This window comes from Acomys minous (genome assembly GCF_964271855.1).
Source record: "Acomys minous genome assembly, chromosome: 11".
NCBI lineage: Eukaryota > Metazoa > Chordata > Mammalia > Rodentia > Muridae > Acomys > Acomys minous.
The window spans coordinates 109,961,692-109,971,666 of NC_140492.1; the positions used below are offsets into that span (position 1 = coordinate 109,961,692).

The 9,975-nt window shown below is 46.7% G+C and overlaps 1 long non-coding RNA gene across 2 annotated transcripts; it reads left to right on the top strand.

The window, feature by feature from the left end:
* The first annotated feature begins 2,606 nt into the window (after positions 1–2,606).
* LOC311608100 lies at positions 2,607–9,260 on the top strand. 2 transcript variants are annotated; one of them, XR_014782831.1, is made up of 3 exons: positions 2,607–2,837; positions 3,411–3,844; positions 8,002–9,260. It is a non-coding gene; the product is annotated as an uncharacterized lncRNA (long non-coding RNA). The 2 variants fall into 2 exon arrangements; XR_014782832.1 differs by having other exon boundaries at positions 2,607–2,832; positions 3,405–3,844.
* Positions 9,261–9,975: the final 715 nt, after the last annotated feature.

A 9,975-nucleotide genomic window follows, 5' to 3' on the forward strand; every position in this document is an offset into this window, starting at 1 on the left:
ACAATGACCTGGTCGTTCCTGCCTGCCAGCTGTTGCCTGGCCTCTGTGAAAGTCCCCAATCTCTGAGCCAGTGCCTCGTGGGCAGGTATCCATATCATGAGGCCAACTGGCACCGGTTGGCACCTTTGTTGGCGAAATGAGCACCGGCGACTTGGGGCAGGGGTGGCTGGCTGATCCACCCTCCCTACCAGCTGGCAGGTGGGGGAGCCTGTAGTCAGGTGCCCTAGGGAGGAGAGAGGGTTCCTGTTACCATGGTAACTGTTCAGAAAGGAGGTTTCCTCCCCAAGGTCAGTTTGGTCTCTTTACTGCCTTGGGAAGAAATGGCTCTGCAGCAGCCAGGCTGTGCATATCAACCCATGCCTCATCTGCTCGGAATCATTACTTGTAATTGGGTCTATTATTAGTGTCTGGAGAATCTGAGGGCTGGTGGATCTGTGAGGGGGGAACGTCAGTCTAGTGAAGACCAGGCCACCAGAGACGTCCCAGAAGAATCATTCCGGTGTATACTAAGAAGACAAAGAATTCCAAAGACTTTTTTTTTTTTTTTTTTTTTAAAGGCAGACTGGCAGGTTGGACGAGTTCTCTGGGCTATTCCGGGATATGGAGATTAACGCGGAGGCAGTCAGTCACCCTAGATGTCCTTTGGCCAAACTGTCCTGGGTACAGAGGTGAAGGGACCCTTGTTAGCTCACTTGGCCTGGCAAGTTTTCCATAGTGAATTTATTGTAAAGGATCAAGATTTTCTCGTCAGTGCTGTCTGCTCTGTAGATGTTCCACATGGCGTCTTTGATCAGAAAGTCTAATTTCTTCATCTTACCATTTCTGCATCTCACTTCTGAAGACAGCTGTTCTCACCCAGGCCACTTTCCCACTCAGCCTCTCCCGTGTGAGTTGGTATAAAGACCCTCCATTTCAGACCTTGAGATGTTTGTGACAAATACTAGCATTGTGTTAGTGTATGGACTTCTGATTCCCAGGGATTGGGGGGGGGGAGGGCAAGGGGGCGGGGATTGTGCTCTGTTCTGCTTACCTGATATCCTATCAAAATTACTTCGATGGGCTGGTAGGTACCTGGGAAGGGAAAATATGATTTATTCTAGATAAGCCCTTCATACCTTGCCTGCAAGTGTAGCCACGGACACAGCAATTGATTATCTAGTGTATTAGGTGAAAAGATCAGAGTGGGTCATCTCACTGCTCTTTGCCAGCTGGTTTTGGAGACTGAATTTTTATGGATATAAAAAGAAAAGCTCTCATTATATTCTTGTTATATTTACTGATTAACAGATGAAACTTGCAAGCGGTCGCCCTGTGCCCTCGTGCTTAGTAAATATTTAGAATTTTGCCTGGTAAGCCAGGACACTGGGGATGCAGAGATAGACAAGGCATCATTTTCTACCCCGAAGGACTTCATATCAAAGAGAAGGTTCTTACAACTGTCGGGAATTTGAAGGCCAAGTTTCACTTGCCTTGTGAGAATTTCCTCTGGGTGGTAGAGGGCAGAGGGGACGAGGCAAGTGTAACTCCCTTTCTCATATAGTCCCAGGGACAAGTCAAAGGTCACATCCCCTGGAGTTCTCCCTGGGGGAACCCATGAGATTTTTGGAGGCACTTACAGAGTCTAGGTGAGAGCTTACAAAGCAGAGGCATATGCGACACTAGAACAGGCCCTCAGAATGGATGATGGCTTCCCCATGGCTGCATAATGGGGCCTCCTCCCTAGCCTTTCCTAACCTACATACGTCAAAGCCTTCCACAGGGCTACATGTAATTAGGACAGAATTGCATATAACTGGCTGGTAAGAGTAGAAGAAAACTCCCGGGAGTGTCTCGTGACGGCGCCTATGAGAGAAAATCAGCAATCAGGAAGCACGGTGTGACCATCGTGTGCAGGTGGGGTCACGAAGACGGTGGCAGCTGGGTCAGAGAGGACAGTGCTGTAACAACCTGAGAAAATAGCTCGTTATTTGAGTTGCAAGAGTGCTTTAATAACACATCTAATATAGAACCGTGAGTCCTTTCTTCGAACCCTTCCTCAAGTAGGAGGGCCAGTATCCAGAAGATTTGAATGAGACGTATTTTTCCGAGTATTACTTAAACAAAAGGAATGTAAAAAAAAAAACGATAAAAATAAATAGTATCATAATATAATATATTTTTTAAAAAAAGAATGAGGGAAATCCACGATGAACAAATATGAAAATTTTAAATAAGGAGAGCATTAGGCCCTTGCCTCATTTTCCTCACCCTGATTTCAATAAAACTTTCTTTATAAAATTTGTCAATTAAAAATTTTTTTTGAAAGCATTAACTAACAGTTTGGACAATGAAAGACATAACAGAATTTTGGGTTTTTAGAGGGATTGGCATTAAAGGAAGCTGTCAAGAGAATAAGGTGGGGGCTTCTAGAAGGTGAGGTGACTATCAGATAGATCTTCCTTCGTGGTGGTAGAGAACACAAAGATACCTGTAACAGCCTTTTTCCCCCTTCCCCCTCCCCCTTCCCTTCCCCCCTCCCCCATCATCCTTCAGTCATTGGTCCACTTCATAGCATATCCCTTGACTTCACGAAGGTTGAAGAGAAGGTGAAGAGGAGGCTCTCTGAATGGAAGGGTTGTGGGCTGGTGAGAGGGCATGGAAATGTCGGAGGCAGGCAGGACGCACAGGGAGAGGCCCTGGAGAAGCCTCACCCCTACACCCTTGAGGAGGCGGGGTTTGCAGGAGTGACTTTCTGCTGTCTTTCGTGGAAGCCTTGACCTCTATGTGTTTGCAGCATTAAAGAAAAAGAGAGGCCCTTGGGCAGCAGATACTGGGCGGTGCCTGCCAGTCAAGGTACGGTAGATACGTTAGTCTGTGGTTTCAGCTCCGCTTACTGCCTCTCCCCTACTGTCTTGCCACAAAGGTAGACCTGAGCGGACCACATCAAAGGGCTCCTTGCCCCTCTGGATTCCAGATGGATTGACACCCCCCCTCCCCCCCTCCCCCGTCCTCAACCACCCAGCTGGAACCTCAGTGCTTGGAAGGTGGAGGCGGGGCGATCCGAAGTTCCAAGTCATCCACAGCTACAAAGCAAGTTCAAGGTCATCCTGGGCCACCTGAGACTGTATCTCAAAAAGACGCGAGCAGAACAAAGAACTGAATGCCACCACGTCATAAAGATGAACCGTGATTAAAAAAAAAACATTCTAGCAATTTTGTACTCTCATGCCATTAATTTATTTATGTCTTTCCCAAATTTTAAGTCACTGCTAAAAAGCCTGACTAGAGGCAAAACAGTGTTTCAGGATTTTTGAGTTTTTGTAGGTATTATTATTATTATTATTATTTACCATCCTTCTTTTTCCCCCTCTCTCTTTCCCCCTTCTCCTTTTCCCCCTCCCCCATCCTCCTCCCTCTTCTTAAAGACTGAGTTTCCTCTTGGTGGAAGAAGAAAAGGAACAAATATCAGGGGTCCATTTGGAGCTGAGACATTACACCTGGGGCAGGAAGAGTCCTTATGTACGGACTTTAGCAACTTTAGTGACGCCGAGGTTTTGCGTTCCATCTCAAGTCCTCTCCTGAGCCCCCAGGGGAGGTGCCGCATGGAATATGGCCTTCTTCTCATGGTGCCCTATAGACTGTGCAGGCAAGAATAGAGCACATATGAAGGAGAGAAAGCTGAGAACATGGCCAACAGGGACAAAACTGATTTAAAAAAAAAGCATCAGAAGAGGTTTGGGGGAGAAGTGTGGAGCCACTGGCAGCCTCGCAGGAAAAGCATCCGACAGCGGAGCCTCTGAAATACTGACACAGTCACAAGACTTCCTACAGCTCAAAGAATTATCCTTATATATCAAAGGAATAGGTGAGCCTAAAGTCAGGACAACTCAGGAAACTATAGGAAGAAATACAGGAGATGAATGCAGAGCTATTATGCGGGGAGTGATGGATATTGAAACTGAATTAGGCAGGTAATACGTTACCAGAACGGCTCCTGGAAATGAGTGATAACACTGCGTCCGAATTAGGACAGGGGTGTAGAAAGAGCGAGAGAAGGTAACTCTCTCTGGAAGGCTTCTCATGTTTTCGTTGGTGGTGGGCTGTTCTTTATTGTTGTTGTTTTTGGGTTTTTGTTTGTTTGTTTGTTTGAGTCAGGGTCTCATTTCCTGGGATAGAGCAATTGTCCTACTTCAGCCACCAATTCCTGGGACAACAGGCTGTGTCACCCTGCCCATTTTAGGAAGCACTTATTTTATAAGGCTGAAATGTGGCAAGGTGCACTGATCCGGTGCCTTATTTGTAATGGAATACAATGGAATGGAAATGAATTAACACTGTGTTAGGCTTGAACTCCTAAAGTAATATAATTCCCTGGGTTTCCCCTTGCACCATTTATCCCATAATTATAATACTTTAAAATCTAAATTTAGCATGCATAACCTCTATTACCCGCCCCCCCCCCAGTGTGTGTGTGTGTGTGTGTGTGTGTGTGTGTGTGTGTGTGTGTGTTATGTGGGTGTGTGAGTATTAAAGCATGTGAGCATGACATTAAGTGACATTTACCCCTCCATTAAACTCCAAATAATCAACTAATTTATTTTCATGTTATTGTCCAGTCCATTTTTCAGCCCACACTCAGCCTCTGTTAGTCAGGACGCTGAGGAATGGCTGAGGCCAAACATCTGACGGAGATGAGCCTGAACTTTCACATGACTTTGCCAAATGGGGTTTCTGTATTTAAACTGGACGATTCCCACCCAGAGAGCTGCCTTGACTTCACATTCAGATTTGCTGAATAAAAAAAAAAGGCTCACAAGTTTTATGGCTGAGGGAGCCCAGTCTCATATGATGAGCACATGTGAGAAAGAAGATGCATATCGGATTCCTGCTAGCTTAGGCACACGACTTGGAACACCGCTTTCTTTTCCCTGCGAGAAGGAAGCTTCCTATCTCTGTAGAGAATTCTGGGCAAGCGTAGCATTAAAGTTTTGGTGTGGATTTGATGGCCACGCTGATTGGAAAGGCTTTGGTATAGCAATCCATCAAAGAACGGGGTATGTAGAATTTGGTAAGAAGGTTGCTTTGATGGTGATGATGGTGATGATGGTGATGGTGATGATGATGATGATGATGATGATGATGAGTTTTTTAAAAGTTAGAAGATGATTATCTAGTGCATGAGAGAAGTTGAAAAGTTGTGGCCTCTGTGCCCATAGAGTCTTATCCTGTACAGCATGGGAAACAGCACTGAGTCCTCTTCCCACACAAAAGTCATATTGCAAAATGTCAAAGTGTCAAACGACAGCCTATGACCAGCCATAAAATGTTTCCTATGGACTGCATTCCTGGGTAGGGAAGCAGGATGGAGCTCTGCAGTGTTGGGTTGTTACCTTCTATTACACGGCTGGAGGTTTGACCGTGACAGTGCAGTGCGGCTGGTTTCCTTCCCAGTTTTGTCTCTATTCTTGTGAACAATTTAAATGAAACCCAGAAGGCATGGCCACGTATTTGTGGGTTACAGGCATTTGGGCGAATCAACTAGTCCTACCAATGTTCCTGAAAGAGCCCCCATACAGGTAAGATTGACAGGCTGGCAAGAGACTAGAGTCACAAGAGAAATAAATGTTAGGCTTTAGGTTTTAAAAATGTCAGCTGACTGACTGGCTTACCAGAAGTTCATGTGAAAAAAAACCTCACGAGTTTTATCACTAAGGGAGTTCAGTGTCACATGATGAGAGCGAGGTCTTAGGGTGCACTGGAGCAAGGAGAATCCTTCTACCAAGGACAGCCAGGGTGTGTGTACTTTAACCCGATCTTGCCTTGGCTGAGTTCCATATGTTTTAAAGAGTCCAAGATAAACAAATCTGTTTGGAAATAGCTAGGTGACAAAGACATGTAACTATAGCATCTATGAAACCAGAGTGGGGGGTTGGGGGGGCACAGAGATAAATGGAAAGATTCATGATTTGGCACTAAAAGTGTTCAGGAGGAGGAGGAGGAGGAGAAGGAGGCGGCGGCAGGAATGTCTTTTGTGTGGAAATGTTTTTTATCTGAAAGGTTGAATGTTTAATGGAACCAAATGAAATTCGTCTTGTGTTTGGGCAAGGCTAGGCTCCATGCGTGATTGCATAGAAAGATCCAGTTCTCTGATGGAGTAAGATTTGTTCAAATGTGGCATAGAAAGTGGCCATGACTGTTCATGTCCCGAACCCCGGAAGTCGGCCAGTGGAGAGAAGAAGACTATGAATTCAGAACCAGCCTGGGCTACATAGCAACACCTTGTCTCAAAACAAACAAACAAATGACCGGGCTAGCAGCAGAGAGCCTCTTGACTCCCTGACACCAAGGTCAGACACAGCCTTTCTGGCAGGGAAGCTGATATGGTTTGAAGCAGGGATAATCTCACAGGATTTTGCTTTGAGGACTGTCTCTCTGTCTCTCTGTCTCTGTCTCTGTCTCTCTGTCTCTGTCTCTGTCTCTCTCTCTCTCTCTCTCTCTCTCTCGCTCTCTTTGTAGACCAAACTGGCCTCGAACTCACAATGATCCGCCTGCCTCTGCCTCCCGAGTGCTGGGATTAAAGGCATGCGCCACCATGCCAGCAACCCCTGCCCCCCTCTTTCCTGTTTGTTGCCAGGTGAACAGCCACTGGCCTGCAGACTGAACCACCCTGCTAGCTTGCTCCTCTGACGTAAGGGTTCTCTAAAAAGTTGACTGAAGGAATGAATGTTCATATTCAAGGGGATGGATGTACTAGTGTGGCTTACAGGCTGAGGTCCAGGTGATCTCACAACAGCTGCCTCCGGAGAGAACAGCTGGATCCAGTAGTTACTCAGTCCCAGTCGGCTGCCAGTGTCCCAGATGGCTCCTAGAAAGCTGCAGGTCTTCTGTTTACAGTGTACGCCAGAAGAAATAGGTTATAATGTCAGTGAACTAATGACTCAGAAACAGGGTAGGTGAACGTGCCAGCAAGAGTGAGGGCAAGCAGGCAAAAAGCAAAGGCTTCCCTCTTCCACGTCCTTGTATGGGTTGCCAATAGAAGATGTACCACAGATTTAGGCTGGGTCCTCCCACTTCAGACATTAAAAAAAAAAATCTCCCCCACAAGCATGCTCAACTTTCATTCAGATTCCAGATATTGTCAAGTTGACAACCAAAATTAGCCACCACACCTGCCATAGTGGCCCGGGACTGTCTAAAATGATAAGCTAAAACAAATATTTCTTTCTACATCATAACTTTTTTTTGTCAGATATGTTTTTGGAGATTATAATATAATTAAAATATTTCCTCCTTCCCTCCAAACCTTCCCACATAGCTTTCCCTGATCTCCAGATTCATGGCCTCTTTTTTTCACTAATTGTATAGGTATGTGTTTAAGTGTATACTGTACACTCTATAAGTGCATGCACATGCACATATTCCTGAATGTAACATGCTCAGTGTGCATAATGCTGCCCGTTGCCCTCAGTTGCCTCCAGTTCTTTGTGTAGTGGTGAGACCTTCTGGACTTTTCCTTGTCCAGCTTAGCATGTTGTGTAGTGTCGCCTCTCTTCAGTTCACATTTGGGCAGTCACGTGGACGAGGCTGTACGGACTCTGCATCTGGAATCCAGGGCTGTTTTGCCTTAGTAAATCTTTACCAAATAAATGTGTGTGTGTGTGTGTGTGTGTGTGTGTTTGTAGACATTTGTGTGTGTGTGTATCTTGTGTTTTTAGACATGTGTCTCTGTGTGTGTGTGTGTGTGTGTGTGTGTGTGTGTGTGTGTGTGTGCATGAGGTCAGAGGTTATGTCTAGATTCTTCCTCCATCACTTTGCACTCCTCCTCCTTACTTCTAGAGACAAGATCCCACTGTGGAACCAGACCTCATTGATTTAGTTAGGCTGGCTGCCCTGTGCTTGTCTCCTCCTCCCTCGTGCTGGGATTGGAGGCCTGTGCTGCTCCTCTCAGACTGTGTGTAGGTTCCGGGGAGGGCGGGGCCACATGAGGCACTCTACTAACTGAGCCGTCCTCTATCTCCCCAGCTCTACTCCTGTAGACCATGCTGTCTCCCATGGATTTCATCTGTAACAAGGTCTTAAGGAGACACCGAGCCAGGGGATTAACTTGAATCTTTTGAAGGAAAACACAAAGATATCTCTGTATCCCACGGAAGCCAAAAGTCCGGGATGGTTTGCGCTCACCTGTGTCTGCTCTGGAAACTATGCTGGTCTGTTTCCTGTGGGTGACCAGAATTTTCCCCAAAGGGCACAGGAGCAAGGGTACATCCGTGTCTGTTAGTCCTCTTTGTAGGTGGGCACGTGGACTCTTTCTGAGTCCATTTTATTTCAACAGAAGTAAACAACAAAGATAGAATACTTGGCAATGGTTACGGAATACTTGGCTACGGTTGCATAGCTGTGATCTCAACTTTGAGAAAGATTCGTCCTTCTTTCTCTTGTCTCACTAGCGAGGAGAGTGGGACAGGCAGGGTGTCTGAGCTGGGAGAAGACAGGAAACCAAATGCTTCTGGGATGAAGAGTGGCTGCTTCAGGAGATGGAAGAGAGGCCCGGAAGGAAGGAACAAACTGAGGAGCACCCCCCCCCCCAGTCATCTAACAGGCCCCAGGAGACCCCCTTTCAGAAGCCGGCAACCCTCCCAATAGTCTCTTTGCAAGGATATGTGGGGCCCTGAGGAGTTCCCGAGGAATCCTGCAGCTGTTGTGGCCTCGGAGGAGATAGGCAGTGAGTCTCCCAGTCCTTGTTAATCCCACAAATGGCCCATTGAGGGGGAGTGGGAGAAGGGAGAAGCATCCAGGATTGGCCCTGCGGTCCCTCAATGGGGGTACTGTTCAGGCTTGGGTGGAGGCCAGCCCTGGGCCCGTGCTGGTTGTTAAGGCTTCATTCTTCCCCAGGAGGTGGCTGGAAAGGCAGTGAGCAGCTGAGGTCCCAGGGAAGGGACGGCTCTTGTTCCTCACAGGCCCCACTGACAAACGAGCTAGAGGAAGTGCTTCCTCCTTAATTAGTTCTATTGTCCATTACATTTACATCCCAGGCATCTTTCCATTTCCTTCTCATTCTTCACTCACTACCAAGGACCTCTAAGCCACGGGGGTTTTTTTTCTTTCTTTCTCTCTCCACTCTTTCATCAGATCAGAAGCAACGCCATTTTTCTTTTCCTCTTTTGTACCAGTTCCCTTAAGAAGTGAACAGGGATAGCTGGGGTTTTGCTGTTGAGATGCCTATAGCGCCAGAGTCCACTGTGCAAACATCTTGCTGTTCTTACTGCTCACCACCCATGCAGCACGTTGATTTTCCTTCATCCCCACCACATCCACACAATGGGCTTGGATGGCATAGACCTGCCCGGCTGGGTGTAAGAGCAGACACAGCATCTGTAAACAGAAGGTGACGATTTCGTCTCTTGGATTTGCCTAGTGGGTAGATAGTTGGGACCACACTGGGCTGAGTCACTGGAATCTGGAAAGATTTTTGCTGGATGTCTTGAGAAAGAAACTGTGTCTACCGAGGCTGCCAAGTGGGTACAGTCTAACTGGGGAGCTGTGCTAATCACTTCTGCTACCCCTGGAGAAAAGCCATTGTGAGAACATAGGCCACCAAGCTGGCTGGTTTTCTGTTAATTTTCTGTTCACTTGACAGCTTCCCTCCTCATTTTAGAAGAGGGAACATCAATCGAGAAAGTGTTCTTACCAGATTGGCCTGTGGGCAAGCCTGAAGTACATTTTCTCAATTAGTGACTGAGGTGGAAGGGCCAGGCTCTCCATGGGAGGAGCCTAGCATGAGCCCATCCATGGTCGTAACTGCTATAAGAAAGCAGGCTGAGTAAGGCCTGAGGAGCAAGCCATGCCTACACTAACTCTCTTTTGGTTTAAATGGCCAGAGTAGGTTCTGTTGCCTATAATAAACTCCAGTGGCTACAGTTTTAATCCATTCATTCTGAGGTAAGGTCTCCCTACATAGCCCAGGCTGTATTTAAACTCCTGATAGAGCTGATTACA